Genomic DNA, 22,343 nt, shown 5'->3' with positions numbered 1-22,343 from the left:
GTTATGGATTTTGCCCTAAGATTTATAGGCTTGGGTTGGGCTCAATAAAATAAATATAAAAATTGAAATTTTAAAAGATGCGGTGCGGTGCGGTTTGAATCGCGGTTTAATAATTCAAAACCGCAAACCGCACTGCACTGCGCAGTTTGGGAAAAATTCAAACCGCAACCGCACCGCGAAGAATTTCAAACCGCATTTTTTTTGCGGTGCGGACGGTTTGAGCGATTTGATGTACACCCCTACAAATCAGTAACTAGTTACCATTAATGGTGTAAATTCTCGACACTCACCACATTGCAATATGTAATTAGAAATATATTACATTATTTTATAATTTGTGAAAGGAAGATTTACACAATGTACTTAAAATCAGACATTTTTTTTTACAGTTATAGGGATTTTGTATTGTTACATCTTTACAAATTATGTTTTTTTTTTTTTTTTTACTTTTTAGAAAAAAAGTTATTTTCATGTTGCTTTCCCGTAGTAACAACGTAAACAATAGAGAATAGCACTGTTTTTGTTAAAAAAAAAATTTAAAATCTATAAAAATGTAAAAAAAAAAAACTATAGATCCATTAAAATATAAACTTTTTTATTCTATTAATTATTTTTAGGTATTTATGAAATAATCGTAAAATAATCACCTAAAAATAACCTATACCTCCATAATGATAAGGCCCAACATAAAGGCCCAACAATAGAAGCCAGATGTGATCTTTTAGTCACTCAAAAGGTGTAGCCCAAATATAAATTGTAGAGCACCCTCTGGTCCTTCTTCCTTCTTTTTTTCCCCAAAATTAAATTAAAAGTGATATTGTAAATTTGTTTGACTTTACACTTTGACTGTACAGTAATCAGAATAAACTAATAAAGAAATATAACGGAATAAATAAATAATAATTGAAATCAATATTTTTAATATGTTGTTACTAAAGCTGATTGAAAATAAAATGATAGTAATTTATCTTATTTACTTTTTTAAAAAAACGTAATCGAAATGCTTAAATTGACTAAATTACCCTTTGGAGTTAAATTATAATATATGATAGCTATTTTATAAGACATATTTTAAAGGATAAAATTATCATTATAATTTTAATATTCAAAAATAAAATAAAAATAAATAAAAGTCATTACTCTTAATGGCATTCCTTAGAAAATTAGTAGGGAAAATTTTCCATTTCTTTTCTGCCTTATTTAATCAAGTTTTCTCTTTTCTAAATTTAATAAATTAAGTAAACAAATGTATGTGAATGACTCCCATACCATTCATTCCCATTACTTAATAGTAAACATGTTATTAAGGTAATAACCACAAACTTGTTTTTAAGTAAAAAATATATGTTATGGTTAATTAAAATACATATATACATTTCAAATTTTAATTTTCACTACAAAAAAAATCCATTTTTAGTGACAACTTTTTTGTCACAACAAAAAAAATTTGTGACTAAATGTGATTTTTAGTCACAACAAAAAATGTACTTGTGACTAAACATAATATTTAGTTACAAGTTGTCATTAATTTAGTTTTAGTTACATCAACTATTATGACTAATTTTTTTAGTCACGAAATTTTTAGTCACAACGTAGGAATGAAATTTTGTTGTGACTAAAAGTAAGATTTTTGTAGTGTTTTGGGAACTACTGTCCACCTCGTTGTGACAGTCAGTAGTCCCGTGATCCGTAAGGGGAAATACCGGGTAAGCTGTGCAATCCCACACCGCCTGGGGAAGGTCAAGTGGGATGATTTTGAGACTGTGTAGGTATGGGACTACACAGTTGAAGAGAGCTTAAATGGATTGATTGGTACTACCTATGTCAACAAGGTGCATCTTGTTTTTCGGTAGCCCATCTCGAAAGAACTCCACAGTTAAGCGTGCTTGGCTTGGGAGCAATTTCAAGGATGGGTGACCTCCTGGGAAGTTTTCCCAGGATGCGTGCGAGTGAGGACAAAGCACGCTGAAAACACTCGTGTTGGTCTGTAGGGTCAGTCATCAATCTGGGAAGCAGCCAGAGTGACGTACTCGTGTATAAGAGCCATTTATTCCGTGGGTGTAAGGACCCAATAGAGGCTTGAAGCGGGGATGTTACAAATGGTATCAGAGCCTTGACCCAGCCGGAAGTGTGGTCGACGAGGACGTCGGACCCCGTAAGGGGGGGTGATTGTGACGGTCGGTAGTCCCGTGATCCGTAAGGGGAAATGCGGGTAGGCGTGCAATCCCACACCGCCTGGGGAAGGTCAAGTGGGATGATTTTGAGACTGTGTAGGTATGGGACTACACAGTTGAAGAGAGCTTAAATGGATTGATTGGTACTACCTATGTCAACAAGGTGCATCTTGTTTTTCGGTAGCCCATCTCGAAAGAACTCCACAGTTAAGCGTGCTTGGCTTGGGAGCAATTTCAAGGATGGGTGACCTCCTGGGAAGTTTTCCCAGGATGCGTGCGAGTGAGGACAAAGCACGCTGAAAACACTCGTGTTGGTCTGTAGGGTCAGTCATCAATTTGGGAAGCAGCCAGAGTGACGTACTCGTGTATAAGAGCCATTTATTCCGTGGGTGTAAGGACCCAATGGAGGCTTGAAGCGGGGATGTTACAAATGGTATCAGAGCCTTGACCCAGCCGGAAGTGTGGTCGACGAGGACGTCGGACCCCGTAAGGGGGGGTGATTGTGACAGTCAGTAGTCCCGTGATCCGTAAGGGGAAATACCGGGTAAGCTGTGCAATCCCACACCGCCTGGGGAAGGTCAAGTGGGATGATTTTGAGACTGTGTAGGTATGGGACTACACAGTTGAAGAGAGCTTAAATGGATTGATTGGTACTACCTATGTCAACAAGGTGCATCTTGTTTTTCGGTAGCCCATCTCGAAAGAACTCCACAGTTAAGCGTGCTTGGCTTGGGAGCAATTTCAAGGATGGGTGACCTCCTGGGAAGTTTTCCCAGGATGCGTGCGAGTGAGTACAAAGCACGCTGAAAACACTCGTGTTGGTCTGTAGGGTCAGTCATCAATCTGGGAAGCAGCCAGAGTGACGTACTCGTGTATAAGAGCCATTTATTCCGTGGGTGTAAGGACCCAATGGAGGCTTGAAGCGGGGATGTTACACTCGTCTTCATGTCTCTATCCTTGACCAGAGTATATACGTAGGGTATTTTAGGATTTGATTGGTTTAAGATTTGAAAATAATTTTATGTTTTTAAAAACTTAAAATGTGAGGATCCACCTAAAAATACTTGATTGTTAGTGTATTTTCAAAAACTAAATCAAAAATATAATTTTAAGTTTTAGGCTACAAAAATAAAAACAACAATTTTATGTTTTTAAAATTTTCAAATTATTGAATCCAAATTTTTTTCAAATATTCTTTTACTTTTTTATTTTGAGATTCTCGACCAATCATAAGTTACTTTTTTAAAACTCAAAAATATTAAATCACATCACAACCAATTATATTCTTTGAAATAATTCATCACATTTAAAATTTAAATTTTTGTTTCCAAACCTCTCTTTTTAAAACACAATTGCTAAATAGTCCCCTAAGTTTTAAGGAACATGATAAGTGTCGACTTTTATGGACATTATGGACACTTCACTGACCCACTCACTGGAGAAGTTGCGGCCTGTCTTTTTGCCATGGAGACGGCAGTCTCTTTGCATCCTCCTTTTGTGTTGGTGGAGAGTGATTCAGAGATTGTTATCAAGAACCTAAAAGGGATGACTCTATTTGGGGGATTGAGAACTATGTGCGACATTGCAAGCTCCTCTCTAATTTTATGACTAATTGTAATTTTTCTTGTATTTCTAGAAACTATAACTATGTGGCCCATAATGTGGCCAAATGGGCGTTTGCCAATAATGTTACGGGCATGGTAGAGATATCTACTATACCTGCTAATATCTTTTGTAATGACCATGAGGTCTAACTTCAGTTTTATTTATAAACGCATTTTTCAAAAAAAAAAAAAACTTATTAGTATATTAAAAAAAAGTGTAAAATGAGAAACTGAATATTTCATTTTTCAATTTTTTAAGGAGAATTACCCCATATACTATTTTTTTTAACTTTTTTTTTTTTTTCAAATTTACGGTTTGGGTTTCTAAAGTAGTTGCAGAGCTAGTTGCAATAGGGGTTTCTATACGACTTTTTGTTGCAATTTAGCTTGCAGCGCTAGATGCAATAGATGTTTTTATGTAGAATTTCGTAAAAATGTAAAAGAAAACTGTTTTGAAGTGTAAAAATGAAAAAGTCCATTTTTTTGAATGTACATTAATAAGTTATATTTGTATTTGAGTTGATTTGAATTTGAATTTTATAATTGTTAATTTTGATTGTTTTCTTAAATTTAGAATATATTAGCCAAAAAAAAAAAGACTATATTAATATATATTTTAGAAATGAATATTTTATTTTAATATATACTGTTTTCCTTGATAATGTTTGTTTTATTTTTAAAATTTTAACATTATTTCAAACAATAATATTTAAAATTTGAAATATAAATATTAGACTTTTATATTTTTGAATCAAATTACGATATATGTGCACCCAAAATATGTGCTCAAATTTGATATTATGGTGTAAAAATTTTAGATACACAACAAGACCGTTTTTAGGGTGATGTACTGTTGACCAAGGCCTTTCAGCTACTTTTTTTTGTTAATAATTTTAAGGGGAATTATCTTATATACTATTTTTTTAACTTTTTTTTTTCTTCAAATTTACGGTTTGAGTTTCTAAAGTAGTTGCAACACTAGTTGCAAAAGGAGTTTCTATACGATTTTTTGTTACAATTTAGATTGCAGCGCTAGTTGCAATAGGGGATTTCTATGTAAAATTCAGTAAAAATACAAACAAAAAAAAAAATTGGTTTGAAGTGTAAAAATGAAAAATTCCCTAATTTTAATAAGGCTTCAAAAAAATATTATTTGAATTTCATTTCATTTTTCAAATAAAATACCAATTTTTCAAAATTTTGTCCCAAATAATCTATAAGTGTTCACATACACTTATGAGTTTTTATCATAAATTTTATGTAAGATCTTCTAATTATTTCCAATCTTGAATGGATATGAATGGAACACTAAGTAGTGTACATATCAACTAACGTGCTTGTGTGTTTATCTTTTACTTTTTTGTTGTTAGTTTTAGAGCTACTATTGATCTTCATTATAATTACTTTTACCAATTTTAGAAAAAAGGAATTAGAAGTTGATAAGAGATATATGGTTTTGGTCGAGTTGGCCAATCACATTAATATCGTATCATATAAATCTCCACCAAGGTAATAACATTTTAAATCCTGTATTTTGTAAAGAGCATTGCCATTAATCACTAGTGGTGCCTAGCATCTTCTCGACATGTCACATTGTGATTGGCTAGCGATACTCCCTAAAATCTATTATATTAAACTATATGAGATCCGATACTTAGTTGGACCAATAACGATACTAACACATAAGAGGGTGTTAGGCACCACTAATGTCTTTTAGCATTTCTCTTTTGTAAAAGTTACTAATTAATTTTTCTGTTTTATAAAATAAAACTAAACTTTGTATTTTTTAAAATAATACTAAATAGTATCCTAAACTATTTTCTTTTTGTCAAAATAAAATTTAATCATAATCTCATCTTAAATTATTATTACAAATTAGTTACATTTTTTTTTGCATCTGTTCGTAATAGGAATTATCTTTAAGTTGATTATATTAAAAAAATATCAAGAATTAAGCTTTAGGTCCTATTTATATAATTTTGAAAAATATATGATCCATTTAATCATTTAACAAAATAAATAGTCTAATCAATAATTTTTATAAAACACAAAATACTATTAATCTTATATAATATAAGGGTAGACAAATTTATGGAAACTCAAAGAGACAAATTAGTATGAAATTAATTCTTGCCATCCATTTATTTTAAAGAAAATTTTAAATACCCTTCAAAATAAAGTCAAATTTATTTCACTTAGGAACACTAATAATTAATTAGAGTATTACTATTATGCACAAAGTACTCATTATCATACTGATGTGGCATGTTATGAATGGTTAATAATTTTTTATATTATTTATTAAATTAAAATATGTGAAACCTAATATTAAATTGCAACAATATAGCGGTATGAATCTCTTATAGTTTTAGCACTTTAAAGTGCTCCTTAGCATTTTTCGATTAATTAATAGCGTCGAAAGCAAGGGCAGACCCATATAGAGGTGAGAGGGCAGTCACCACTATATTTAAAAATAAAAGTGATATTGATAAACATAATACAAGCTTTGGTTTAATGTTTACTTTTTCTTTTTAACCTCTACTTTGTATTTAATACTTTCATTATTTAAGCCAACTTTTTTAGTGTTACTTTTTTTTTTTTTACTTTAAACTATATTTAATACTATAAAATTACAAATTTGCATCAATAATTTTTAACATGTTATATCATGTATAAAAAATACACCCCTCACTTACAGAAAAAAGAAAAATTACGTTCCCTTTAATTTAAATGTTGGGTCCATCACTAGTCGAAAGACGACCGGTGCTAACTTTTTCTCCCAAATTAATCGATACCAAATAGCCAAAATAGTGATTTTAGTGTAGTGAGTTCGATTATTAAATTTTTTTTAAATGATAATTGTTGACGCTGAAAAGTGGTTAACACCAAATCGCTAGATTGGCGAGATGAATAATGAATGTAAGTATATAATTTAAAAAGATACAAAATTTATAGTAGTTCACTCTCCATGTCATGATGGTAATGAAACTACGTCTACTTCGAATTTTTATTTCTCACGAGATTACAAGAGAAGATTGGCTAGGTGTGAACGCTCTAGTTTTTAGAGAGTGAAACTAAAGAAAGATGCTCTGACCTTGTGGGTACTTTTTTGAATGTAAAAAATAAGCTAGAATCCTTTTATAGGTGAATGAGGTCCTTAAAAATAAAAATAAAATAATCTAAAAATATGAAGAAAAAAAAATAAAAAATTAGCTATTTTTGACCATAGATGATGATCTAACAGTAAAAATTAATTTTTGAGGTTGATCGTAATTTTTTGAAGCTCGAATCGCAATGGCAGGACTCGCTTCGGGTAAGTTGTAGCTTAAATTCGTAACTCTCTTTGGGTGAAATTTGGAGTTGATTACTTTAGAATTGCAATTGAAGTGTGAAAGATGACTCAATAGATCATTAAAATAGCTTCAAAATACAAGTTGAATTGCGTCAATCAGATCAATATTAAGTGAATTATGACAATTTTACTTAAGGTTGTTCATGGCCTAACACCCATATTGACATTTCCCAACGTCGAGATTGACATCCAACGCCCAAGTTGACATATGACGTCAACTTGGACATTGGGTGAGTGGGAAAATGTCATGATCAGAATGCATTTTTGATGCCTAAGTGATATTTCGACATCATTTATAGTCCATTTATGTATTCTGATGAAGCTGGTTAACATTTCTCGAAGATGTTAATATTCTGTAAAAATGGGATACTTGAAATTACCCATTTCTAAGTAATTGTGAAAATGTGAAGTTGTGAATTTAAATTTTCTAACTTCATGACTCTTAGGTATTGTGATAAGCTAAATGAACAATCGAGGCGGAATCAGAATTGAATAAGCAGAACCCAGCGCTCCAGGCCATTTGTCAACCTGGGCGTTAGGTGCTCATTTCAGAGCTTTTGAGATGTCATTTTGATACTTTCAAGGTGCTAAAACTTGAGGACAAGGTATCCTATCCCATTTTTGGCCATTCAAAAGAGAATGCTTAGAGCAGAATTGGCATTTGAGTGATCGAAACTAAATCACCAGGTTTATTGCCAACTTGGGCATTGGGCGTCGTTTCCAAGCCTTCGGGCTAGTTTGCTTATATCTTTGTTAATTCTAATGACGAAAAAAAAAATGCTTGGAACACTTTTTGAGAAACTTATTGGAAATGGCCCAGGTTGACAATATGTCAACCTGGGCGTTGGGTTTGATTTTAGGCCTCCTAGCAGTTCCATTTGGTCCCCAAAAATAGTTGAATTTTAATCGTTCCTGAAAAATGGAGAATATGCCCAGAAGATTTCTTGGAAAAAATCCTCAAAAACGACCTAAGTTGAAAAAAATATCAACCTGGGCGCTGGGCCAACCCCAAGTGTCAACCTGTGCACTGGCCTTGATAATGGCACCCAGAAAGTGTTGTTTCTTTCCTGAAAGTACTTATTTCTCCGTTTTTGATGAAGACGAATAAGAAGCATGAGTTTGATTTTTGATTTGATACTTGAAAGTGGCCTAGATGACAAATTGTCAACCTGGGCACTGGGTGCCTGGGCACCAGGTGTTTCGGGTGCTCAAAGTTGAACTTTCTTCGAATCTAATTTTGATGCCTCAAATATGTTTGTAGTATGTCTAGTTCATGTCCGAAAGAAAAATTTGGGCCATTTTCACTAAGACGATTCCAGAAACTAAAACCCTAGTTGAGGATGTCAACTCGGGCGCTGGATGAAAGCCTAGGTGCCCAGGTTGACTTTCGTGGTGCTGGTTTGTGTATTTTCAGCTCTCGAGGCTTGTATTTGGTTGCTCTATGTCTTCATGGTACATAATACTGAAAGATAGTGTTTTGGAAACAACTTAACAGGATTCAAACACCCATTCTGGAGTTTCCAAAATCAACCTAGGCGTAAGGCTAGGGACCCCTCCTAGGTCAACTTGCTATGATTTGGGACTACTCAACTCCAGGATGTTTTCTTTCTTGCCACATGTTAAATATTGATGTCCACATCATCAGAGCTACTTTTGGTGTAAACATTAATAATATCATATTTTCTCTAATATTTACTTAAGTATAAATTAATTTTCAATTTTTCTCAAAAGAATACTATGATTTTATCTTTTAGTTGCATCTATAGTACTACCAATAACAATGAAGTTTGTAATATTAGCTACATGAATATGTACTTTTTATTTATTGCAAATTTTTATCCCTTGAACTTTTGAAAATACTGATTTTGTTTCCTAAAATATATGACTTGTTAATAATCCCCCTGAACTTTTACATTCATAGAATTTTTTTCATCCTGTTAGATTCCGTCCAATTAGTTCGTTTAAATGCTGACATGTCTTTGTAAATTAATAAATTTGTACCCTAAATTTTGACAATTATTAAATCGTACCTCCTCAAAATAAAAATAAGAAAAAATTAACATTTTTTTTAGTAAATCTTAAAAAAAATCTTTTTGAATGATTAAAAAATTCAAAAAGAAATTAAAATTTTAAAACTAATTAAGCTATTTAAGAAATTATTTATTTTTTAATTAAAAAAATTCATTTTGATATAAAAAATATATTAAAAATTGAATTTTCATAAAAATTAAATTTTACGGGAACAAGTTTGAGTCTATTTTTTCTCTAAAAATCTAAATTTGTTTAAGTAAACATAATATTTTTTTAGTTTGATTTCTAACATTTTTGAAAATAATTTTATATTTTTATTGAATTTTTAATTATTTTTCTTTATTTTTTAAGATATGAGTTTAAAATATAAATATGTTTGATTTTTCCTTCAAAAAATCTTAGTTTGTTTAAATTATTTATTGAATTTTTAATAATTTGGATGTTATTTTTTAAGATACAGTTTATAAATAAAATAAAATTTGAAAATATTTTTTTAGGATTAATTTAGGTTTTTTAAATAAACTTAATAATTTTTTTTAAGTAATTTAATGTTTTTATCAGATTTTTTAATAATGAATATTATTTTTTAAATAAAAATGGACAAAATTTTGTATAAGTCAAAGTTTAGGGATAAAAAATACTAATTTTTAACGGTAATAAAAAAGAAACCTAATACAGAATAGGTATAATTATGTAACTGTTATATTTTAAGAAAAAATTTTAATAATCCGACACCATATATTTTAGGAGATAAGATATCAAATAATGTCAAAAATTCAAAAGGCAAAAATGTTAATAATTGTTCTTTTAAAATTGATCTTTTTAGTCAATATATACAAATATATATATTATATTCCCTTAGATACATCCCAAATTCTGTTTCAAAAAAAAAAAAAAAAGATACATCCCAAATTAAAATATCTTATATTAATAATAATATGATTTTTTTGGCAATAAGATAGATTAATTAATAATAAGTTGTTGGTGGAGATCCTTGACATATGAAATCGGCAATATGACTTGATCTCTCTATAGTAATCTAGCTAGAGCTAGCATTGTATGTACATATAACTACTTAGGTTATGGCCTTTCCTTTTTCATGCATACATATTATACATGACTATACAAAATTCATGAAACACAAGTAGTAGAGACAACGAGGGATGATGAGAAAGTGAAGAATAATACTTTATAAGGAATTGAATATTTTGCATAATTGAAAATAAAGATCAAAATAATATGTTATACTCGTGTATAAAATAAAATATGCACTAGGGCAACTAAATGTTTGAAATCTATTTTCAGTTAGGAACGGATCCAACTAGTTAGAGCTTATACTAAAAAAATAAAATTCACTTAAAAAATTAAATATTCTATTATAGTTTAATAATTATATACCAAAATAGTAAAAAAAAAAGGGAAATTTAATTTTCTATACTTAAAAATTTTCAAAATTTCCTTTTTGAACCAATATATTTTACACTATGAAAAATATGACTCTTTTTTCAAAACTCCAAAAATACCCCCCTCTATCTACTTTGTCTCTCTCTCTCTCTCTCGGATCGAAAAAAAAAAAAAAAACATATGGTCTGATGGTCGGACCACATGGTCCGATGGGGTCCGACCAATCGGACCCATCGGACCATGTGGTCCGACCATCGGACCATGTCCATCTCTCTCTTCGTTTTCCTTAAAAAAAAAAATGGTCCGATGGTTGGACCACATGGTACGATGGGTCCGATTGGTCGGACCCCATCGACCATATGTTTTTTTTTTTTTTTGTTCGGTTCGAGAGAGAGACGAAGAGAGTGAGAGGGGGCGGTACAGTGGGTGGGTGGTGGAGGTGAGCCGTGGTGGTGCATTTGGGGGTGGGGGCGGTGAAATGGTTTGAGCGTCAACGGCGTGGGTGGTCTGCCGTGGGTGTGTGGGTGCGGCACCGAGAGAAAGAGAGAAAGAAAGAAAGAGAGGCGAAAGAGAGAGAGGGCTGATGGTTTCAAATGGGGGGGTATTGTGGGAATTAAGAAAATGTTATCCCATTTTACCAATATTCCCTATTTTAAGTTTAGGGAAAAAATTATTCCTTAATGTAAGCATAGAAATTCAAATTTCCCAAAAAAAAAACCATATATATTTAACAATTAAGCCATCTTAAATAAAATAAATTTATTAAGATGAATTATAAATATATATTCTTTTATAAATAAATTAACAATATTCCTATGTTAATTTATAGATATTATTACAATTACAAACTAATAATGTATATATAAAAAGTGACCAAAGGACTTCATTGCACACATGAATATTTAGAAAAAAATACATAGATCAAAATTTTAAAAAAAATTATAAAAATATATTAACATATATATTTTTTTATTTTTACACTTTAAATTTTTTCATTTATTACGAAAAATAAATCTTCAATAAAAATAACGAACTATTTTTTTTTTGTTATTTTATAGTTTATTTATAGTTGTCATGATGTTATTTTTTGGTTATTTTTTATTATTTTATAGTTTATTCATAGTTAATTTATAGTTGTCGTGAGATTGATTTCTCGTTATTTTCTTATTTTTTTTCTAAATAAATTGTGTTTTTGTAATTTTAAAATTTTATAAGCATAAGCATTTTCTTATTTATACTTTTATAATTAACTTTTCATTTATTTATAAAAATAAAAATAAGTACAATAATCTTAAAATAAAACTAACATTACTTCAAAATAAAAATAACTTTTATAAAATGTAAACATCATAACTTCAAAATAAAAATAACTTTTATAAAAATAAAAAAAAATCTATGAAAAACTTAAAAATAAAAAAAAAATACAATATAAAACAATTACTATGTTTTTTTTTTTTTTTTTGAGGTGAAATTATCATCACAAATAATTAATAGTGTACGAATAAAGTGAGCAAAGGGGTTTCGGGTTATCTATTCTATTCCACATCCCCACTTACAAGACCCAAGTGGGCATAGTGACACATCAGCATCCAATAGTACACGTGTCACACTCTCATCAAGGTCAACTTGTCTTACTCTTTTCTTTTGTCTGCCACCTCTACTTATTATTTAGAGCAATTTGCGGCGAAACCCCCTTATATTTTGATTTTTATACACTTAACCCCCTTATCTTTATTTTTGGTGGCAAAACCCCCTTATGTTTTAATTTTTATACACTTAACCCCCTTATCTTTTTTTTTGTGGCAAAACCCCCTTATGTTTTAATTTTATACACTTAACCCCCTTATCTTTTTTTTTGGTGGCAAAACCCCCTTATGTTTTAATTTTTATACACTTAACCCCCTTATCTTTTTTTTTGTGGCAAAACCCCCTTATGTTTTAATTTTATACACTTAACCCCCTTATCTTTTTTTTTGGTGGCAAAACCCCCTTATGTTTATTTTTCTTTGCAAATTTGACACGCCAGTTAAATATTACCGTTAAATATCAACTGGATGACCACTGTATACACTTTTGTATAAGTAACGGTAAAACCTCGAAGTCGATACAGTAGTAATCCGGTTAGTATTTAACGGTAATATTTAACTAAAACTTTAAATTTGCAAAGAAAAGTAAACTGAAGGGTTTTGCCACCAAAACAAAAGATAGAGGGGTTAAGTGTATAAAAATTAAAACATAAGGGAGTTTTGCCACCAAAAAAAAAGATAAGGGGGTTAAGTGTATAAAAATTAAAACATAAGGGGGTTTTGCCACCAAAAATAAAGATAAGGGGGTTAAGTGTATAAAAATCAAAACATAAGGGGGTTTCGCCGCAAATTGCTCTATTATTTATTATTATTATTATTATTATTATTTATTTATTATAGCACATGTCCTTTCTAATTTCTTCATCACTTCTTAACTTTGTAAAGGTGAGTTAATTAACTCAACTCTTCAACTCTTGTTATTATCTTTTAGGAGTTAATTATGTATTATTAAATCTCAAAAATATATATAATACTCATTATTTTGGTTTGAAATCATTAATTAAAATAAATTGTATTACTCAATCCTCTATTCTTGCTATAATAATTCTTTTGCATTACGGCTTTTACTACACTACTACGTAAAGAGTTTTAACTACAAACTTTTAAATTAGCTTTAAAAGGATTGCAAACTTTTAAATGAGTTTGAGCTCATCAAAAAACCCTAACAAACCCCTATAAAACCTTAACGAACATCCAACCATCTTAACCACAAAAAAAAAACCCTTCAAAACCCTAAAGAAATACCCCTCTTAACCGTCTTAATTGTCTTAGCCCAACAACCACTGTCCCTAGCACCGTTGGCGCATCAACCACGAAGATCCCACCACTGCCGACGAAAAACTCTCTCTCTAGCACCGACTCAACCACCACCGAAGGTCCCATCTTTCTCTTTTTTTTTTTTTGCCAGCCATGTTTTTCTTATTGTGTTTACTGTTACCAATTTGTTCGCAGGTAGTTCTCGCGGCTAACTGTATGCATTTTTTTTTTTAAAAAAAACAAAAGTGTTATTTTACGTTGAGATCTATGATTCTTTAGTTAAATTGAACTCTCTTGCTCTATTCATCATTCTCTGTCGTTGAACTGCCATTAAAATATAAAAAAAATAAAAAAACACTTATGGTGGCGGATATTAACAAATAACTGCCACCATATAGGTTCATTTAGAGGTGGTTTTTTCGATCCCTTTAGCGATCCCTGGAATACTTATTGTTGACCGAGATTTTCGGCAACTATTAAAATATGATTATAATAAAGAGCTGTAAGAAAGTGAGATGAGGGTTTTTTACGTGGTTGGGGCGTTAATGAGCCTTAGTCCACGAGTCTCTGTTATTAATGGATGTATTTAATACAGATTCCACACTTGAGAGAATGTCTTTCTCTTCAATACAGAGAATGTTCTTGGTGAGTATTTTCTCTTCTTGCTCTTTTGCAAAACCAAGATTCTCGACCCCATTAAATGAGCTTTGAGGGGGTATTTATAGTGTTTTGGTGGGGTAATCCCTAGAATTGTTCTTACACATGTATCTGTAAGTATCCATAAAGTTGGGCATTTCCAATGAATATACCATGGGTGATGCATGGTCAAATCCCTAGGTGCTGTAGGGTCTTTATGAAGAATGTCCTTTTTGCCTTGTGATTGACGTGACTCTTCGCAGAGTAGCCGTCGCTAGACTTAAATGATCATTACTGTAGCGCTGCTGTTTGGGGGTTGTGCCGTCAGACTTTATTGCGTGTTACAGCCCCAACACGCTTCCTCCCATGCAGCATTAAATGCGACTTGAGTTCTCGGGAGAGACCTGACACATCCCGGAGAGCCTTCACGCTATACAAGCTTCCTGGAGTACCTTGTACTCCGGGTGCCTCCTCCGGGACCCCTGCTAACAGCGCTTCCTTGTGGCGCACAAAGACTTAGCAAATGTTTACAAGTTATTTGATCCACGTGTTCCCTCTCGACTGGTCCACGTATTTTGGGCGAATTCTGGAGCAACACTTATGATTGCAAATTTTGCTAAAATCGTCTCTAAAGGGCCCAAAAACCTATCCCTCTAAAGATCCTTTTCGTAGTACAATAATGTTGTCTATTGATAAAATAATTTTGTAGACTGAATTTCACTTGCCTATCTACACCATTTTCGCATGTGCTTAGGGTAGAAGTTTTTTTATAAGTGTATCTCCAGCTAATAAAAAATAAGTGTTTAACTAACCCTAAGGTTAAGTATACGCATAGGTTAATTAATGTAAGAGTATTTATCAATCAATTATATTGGTTGGTAGATTGAGCTGTAATATTCTCAATTAGTTAACTTCTGAACTAGCTAGCTTAATGATGGAGACTAATTATATTATTAATGTATATCGCTAAAAGGGTTATTTTGGTAGACTCACTCTCTCAATTCCGATATTAAGGAAATCTTTATAATTTAATTATTTTTTTTATAGTTATGTATGTAGTATAATTTAAGACCACAAAGTTTCAAAAACTTCAAAATAATTTATAGTGTTAAAAATAAATTTAAATATTTTATTATACATGTGATTGTTTATTCTTATACGAATGCTAAGTAATTATTTAATTGATTCTTATTTTGACACTATAAATTATTTAAAATTTTTCTAAAAATTTATAAGTGATCTATGATTATCAAAATAATTGGACTACAATTAATGTTCTCCTACATAACCAAATAAATAAAAAATGTACTAAAAAGGTGTGTATTGCTATAAATTTTTTTCAATATCTATATATTTATATAATTGTGTTGTTAGGATAGATGACATGGCAAGCTCTCCTTCTAATGTTCTAACTTTTCTAATTTGTGATTTTTTCTAAATTTTTATTTAAATAAAATAAATAATGTAATAACCACATACATGTCTCTATACATTGATATAAATTGATATAAATGCATAAAATATAACAACGTATTATATTAATACCATTTATTTAACATTTTCATATTATCAATTTAATTTTTGACCCTTTATATTCAATTTAATTTTTGACCCTTTATATTCATATTTTTCATTTTTTTTTCTCTCTATCATATATGTTTTGGTTGTGTCTATATAGCTTCACTTATCACCTATAAATAGTGGCAATGAATGTAACATTTGGCACGGTAATAATCTGTCTTTCACCTAGCTATTTATTTTATTTTTCTTTCGCAAGGTGATTAGCTTTGCTATTTCTTTTTAGTGTACTAAATAAAGACAATTTGTATTATATATGTTTGAAGTGTACGTGCCTTTTTGAAAGGAAAAAAGTCACCTATCTATAATTCTAAGTGGAATCACACATATAAATATAGATAATATATACATTGATTTGTTTGATTTAACCCTTTTTTTAGATAGTTTCTTTTTTATATTTATTGCAAGTTCGTTTGATTTTGTTTTGTTTTTTTTTTTCTTTCGAGAAACTTGGCAACACAAAATTGATTCTCAACCATCTCTACAATTCGAATAATGGTACATATTTAAGTGTAAGAGTTTGTCAATATACATTGTATGTATATCTTTCTTTTTTTTTTCTTCAGATATGTAGTTCTCTTTTATTGCAAGGTTTTTTTTTTGGGACTTGGACTTGGAGAAACTTGGGCAACATAAAATTGATTGTCAACCACTTCTACAATTGGAGTAACGGTACATATTTAAGTGTAAAAGAGTTTGTTAATATACATTCATATATATTATATTTGTTAATTTGTTTGATTTTTTTTTTTTTTTTTATAAAACTTTTTATTGTTGTAGCTTTGGAGAAATTTCAGCAATGAAAATTAAAGTGATGAGGTGACAGCCTCTATGATCTTTTTTATTTTCTCAATGTTTTTCATTTATTTAATTTTTAACAATTTTTTAATTTAATCATAATTTAGTCAAATGGAACTCAATAATTTATTGTTTCTTTGAATGTGTGTAAATTAATTATAATAATGGAATAGATAACATACGTTATGTTTTATAAAAAATTCTCAGCAATAATCATCTTCATTAAATAAAAAAGCTTTCTCAAAACGTTTTTGTAAAAATTTTCTTTATTAAATTAAATTATTTATTGTGACCTTTTCTTTTTGTAAAATTTTCATTTTTATTTATTTTGCATTCATAAAAAAATATATAATTAATTAATGATAATAAAAATATAATTATAACCCTTTACTTATTCATAACCTCTTTCATATTTCTATTTATTTTATATTCATTAAAAATATAATCATGATAATAACAATTCTTCAACCTTCCACCTATCCATAATCTTTTTAATTATTGTATGCTTAAATTTCATGTATGTAACAACTAAATTCTAATTAATGTTCCAATTAATTGTTAATAACAAGTTATTATATATATTTATATTATTTCAATAATGTTTAACGCTTCAATTTTCGTTCATTAACACTAAAAAGATGTAGGAAATTTTAATCAATTTTGTTTCGTAGAAATTTTGATTAATTTTTTAAGGAAAATGATGTATATCATGAAAATGAAAATGTATCAAGAATTTTTATCTTGAATGACATGACATGTCATGTCATAGTAATTCATGATAATTTATCATGATGTATAGTATTGTTTTATTTTTTATAGCATCCTAGATTGATTTGTATGTTAATATAAATTAGAACCAACACATAGAATTTCATTCAAACAAGTAATTTAAAATTTATGGAGATTACTGTGAACTTTATGGTCAAAGATCAAAATTGATTTTGAGATAAGTTTCATGTTATGTTTTGAGGGTGTTGGATGAGTTTTATTCATTTATTTTTGGATTTCATGTTACAAGCTTTAGTTGTGTTGCAATTGTAAAATATATATACCAAATTTATTAATAATTAATTTTTCATGTAGGGTCAATTCATTCATCTTAAATACCAAACACAAGCTTATATTAAAGTATTTGTACTATTAAGTGTTTGAATTTAGGATTAAGGGGAATGAGGTTCTATTTCAAAATTAATTAGTAGGGGAAAAGTAACTCATTCATCTTATATATATATTTTATTATCTTTCCATATATTAACAATGTGGGATTTTCTAATATTATGTATTTGTAATTATATTTTAATTCACCTGTCAAATCATTGGAAGATTAGACTAAAAAATTTATTAATTCTTTTACATTATATTTGTTTAACTTGGCTAAAAATAATGTGATGCTTTTATTATTTTTTTTTTTTAACTTTTGGACCCTATAGATTTTCTTTTGATGTCATATGATTAATATGCACTTTTTTTTTTTTTTTTTTTTGAATAAATTAATATGCACTTTTTAAATTCTAATAAAAGTGGATGCCCTTCTATAGTGTGAAATGATAAATTTAATTTTTCTCACATTGAGAGAGAAGAATTAGTGTGAAATGATAAATTTAATTTTTCTCACATTGAGAGAGAAGAATTCAAACTTGAATTCCTCTATGCCTATGACCACTACTGAATGACAACTTAGTCCAATATATTTTATAAAATGGTATACAGTATAAATATATTCACATGAAAATTTGGATCACAATAGTTAGCTAGAGAGGCTAAGAAAGAAAGTTTTAGGACCATAATTAAAAATATTTGACCAAAATCAATCTCAAAGTGTCATCAATATTTATTTTGTAAAACAAAGAACCTAATAAAATTAACATTTAACAAAATAAAAATGATATCACCGATAACTTTTACACAATAAAAATTTTGAAATTATATTTATTTTATTACAAAACCGCGCAAGGCGCGGTTATGTTTACTAGTTAAATATAAACATAAATAAGAGTACTAGAAATCAAATGTCAAACTACATAACATATATATACATAATTATATATTATATATATAGCTGATTTGGGATATCATAAATGTAAATTTGAAATGCAAGGAAGTACATTTATAGATAACACAAACATCCATAGACATGAGGTTGAGAACATAGATTAATTTGTCAATGCTATAAATTTAGACGCATATTTAAGTACAATTATTGTAATATATTGTATAGATTAAGACCCTAAAATCAGACACATAACATATTTATTTATATATAAAGTTCGATCTGTCTTTGTTGATTAAATATTAGAGTTTAATTTGATTTGTGATAACGATATTACAACAACTTTGAGAATTGAGAGCAACCTAAGATTATTTGTAGATTAATAAATTGACATACATTAAGATATATAAGACAATTTCATAAGCACAAATTAACTACAAATTCTTATATGAAAATGTAAAAATAAGAATGAGAATGAAATAAAATAAAATTTAAAATGCATAAAAGAAATTGATAAAGAAAATTATTATTATTTTTTTTTTTCAAATCTTGTATTGAAATGGTTTTTCTTTCTATTTCAAAATAGAATAATCATTTTACCAAAATAATGAAAAAATTCCATCAGAATGGTATTTCAATAATTTTAGATGCAACCAAATAAAAGAATAGAATTAATAAAAATTATTTTCTTTCCTTTCTATTCAATTTTATTATTACCTCCAACCAAACGCCACCTTATAATGAGATTATGATAAAATATGAGATTTATATATATATTAACATCATCAACTTCAACGGATATTATTTAAAATGAATGAGTTTTATCAAGTCTTTCCTTTTTTATTTATGATGTACCAACAACTAATTTCAATAACTGGCTTATATTGAAGATTAATGATTATGACATATTTAATACACATTATTTTACACTCAATAATATATATTAATCAATCTCATTAAAAATAGTGTGGTGATTGTGGTCCATACTGAGAACAGCTATGAAGGGCCAAGGAATTTCTCATGTCAAATATATAGGGAGTTTCTTTTAAAGGGACTCCAAAAAAGATCCTATCAATGGAGTGTCCGAAATCAATATTAAAGTGACACGTCATTTAAGTCAAAGTAAGTTTGGAGAGGTGAAAAAGATTGGAACGGAAAGTTTGGAGGAGTGAGAAAGTGAGTCGCCAGAGACTCGACTTGAAACCATGAGACAATGGTTGGGGGAAGAGAGAAGTTGATGATAACAGGGCTAGGTCGTAGCTGACGATGAAGGCTCTGGCAAAGAGGAAGCTTAAGACGATGGCGCTGGGGAAGAGGGAAGTTAACAACGACGACACTATGATGATGCATGAAATCCAAGCATTGACAAGATCGACTGTCGTTTTCATCTTCAACTAATGTCGATGATGATAGTGATGAATGGGTAAGGCTTCCAGATCAATGCGTTGCCGTTTTGGCCAACTCAGCAAACCCTTGTGATGATTTTCGACAATCGATGAAGGAGATCTGGAAGAGCATCTCCAACGACAGAAGAAGATTGAGTGGAGTTTCATGGATGTGTTTCTGTTCTGTTATGTACCAAAAACTAAATGACATGAATCCAATTCAAAATAGTCATGAAACTAATTCAAAATAAGCTAGAAAAACCCACCGAGGGAGAGGGAAATCAGTAACGTAACCAACATTCAATACACCATACATATTTTAAATTCACAAAATTAACACACATTAACATGGTGAGCTAAACGCCCAGTAAGAAAATTCTTTAACACACATTAACATTCAATACACCATACATGTCTTAAATTCACAACTGAAATTCCGTATTTTAATATTCCCAGTTTGATTATTTAATTAAATGATTAATTAAATGCGGAATAATAAAACTGGTACTGAAAATAATTTTCTGTAGTTACAGAATGCAACTCTGTAACTCCAGAGAAACCCAGAAAAACAAACAGTGCATAAAAGTAAAAACACACAAGATTTTTGTACGTGGTTTCAACAATCCTTTCAGATTGTTACTAGTCCACGGGGCCACGCCCAGAGATAAGATTCATTAGATCGGTATCAAAAATACAAAGTAATTGACTTATGCATAAATAGACTCCCTCTTATTGTATGCCGCAAGCTTGATGTATTCCACCTACTAACCGAATCTTGATAAAACTCCAAGAGCTCGAACTCCCTTCGATCACCTTGAAGAGTGCTTGAATCCTCCCGATTCAAGGCTTAAAGGCTATCTCCCGAAAGCCTATACAACCATCTCCCGAAGGTTGTGTGCTTGTATCATCCCGATGCAAGACTTCAAAAGCAATCTCCCGAAAGCTTATAAAAACCCTTCTCCCGAAGGTGTGCTTGTATCCTCCCGATGCAAGACTTCAAAAGCAATCTCCCGAAAGCTTGTAAATACCTTCTCCCGAAGGTGCACTGATGTTCTTCTTCGTTGTAGACTTGAATACAGACTCAAGACAATACAAACAACAAATAAACAGAGTAAGAGTAGAACAACTCTTCTCTACAAAACAAAGACACTCTTTTCTTATGATATGAAAGTGAATAAAAGAGTTAACATAACAAAGACACTCTTTCCTTAATATATGAATATAATTCTAAGTGTATGAAAGAGATACAAAACCTAGCAGCTATAAGATGTATTTATAATGAATATACATCTCATAGACAGCTTACATTCGGTCTGAACAAGACCTCAACCCACTAGAAACTTCCCTAAAATAATTCTTCAATCAGTCCAGGAATTTCCGTTTCTGTACCTACAGAATCGTGGGCAGTAACTACAACTTTCCTTTTATAGAAAAGGAAAGTCTAGCTCCGGTTTTCTCTTCAAGAAACCTGATCTTAGAAAATGGGAAACTCAACACAAAATCAGAATAACAGCTGGTTAGATAAAAACGAAATGGGTAACCAAACTTACCATTTTTACCTTTTTTCCAAAAATAGGAAAGCTAGACAACTTTCCTTTCAAGTTTGAATACACCAAATAGGAAACCATATTAATGTATACCAGCCGAAAATATACAATGAATAATAAAATATTTTTGTTAATTAAATATGCCAAAAATGGAACTAACAATAACAATATAACTATATACAATACCATCATATTCTTAATATATAAAGTATTTCAACATCATACTTTAACTGATAACGATAAGTAAATAATTCAATACATAAAAAATTATATCACATGTGTCCATGCTAATCTAAAATCATAACATCATATGTAGAGATCGGGCATAACATATAAATTTATGTGGATGACGAGCTCGTCAAATCCAAAAAGGCTGGGGGCACATAAAGGATAAGGATGAATGCTTCAAAATCCTAAAAAAAATACAACATGAAGCTTAATCCCCTCAAGTGTTCTTCTGAAGTCAATTTAGGTAAATATCTGGGCTTTATTGTTAATGCTCAAAGAATTGAAGCTAACTTAATTAGAGAATATTCAAGCTCTTCTGTATATATATGAAGTCGCCCATAAAAGTCAAAAAAGTTCAAAGCCTCACTGGTTGGATAGCCACTCTGAGCAGATTCATGTCAAAATCAATGGATAAGTGTGTGCCCTTTTTAAACATCTTTCGAGGAAGTAAAAAAGTTTGAATGGACCGAGGAGTATAAATAAGCTTTCCAAGCACTTAAAAAGTAGCTCGCGCAACCTCCAATCTTATCAAATCTCTGGACAGAGAGGATTTGGGGATATCTCTTGCAGTGACTGAATTTCCAGTAAGTGTCGTATTGATCAGATAGGAGAACAACACCCGACATCCGGTCTACTATGTCACCAAGATGTTAGTCGATGCTTAAACTAAATACTCTCTAATTGAAAAATTGACTTATTGCCTGCTCCTTGCTTTAAGAATATTAAGACAGTACTTCTAAGCTCACCCCATACGGGTATACACCGACCAACCT

The sequence above is a fragment of the Cannabis sativa genome, chromosome 6, assembly GCF_029168945.1.
Source record: "Cannabis sativa cultivar Pink pepper isolate KNU-18-1 chromosome 6, ASM2916894v1, whole genome shotgun sequence".
Classification (NCBI taxonomy): Eukaryota; Viridiplantae; Streptophyta; class Magnoliopsida; order Rosales; family Cannabaceae; genus Cannabis; species Cannabis sativa.
Note: the sequence above shows the minus strand (reverse complement) of the source record.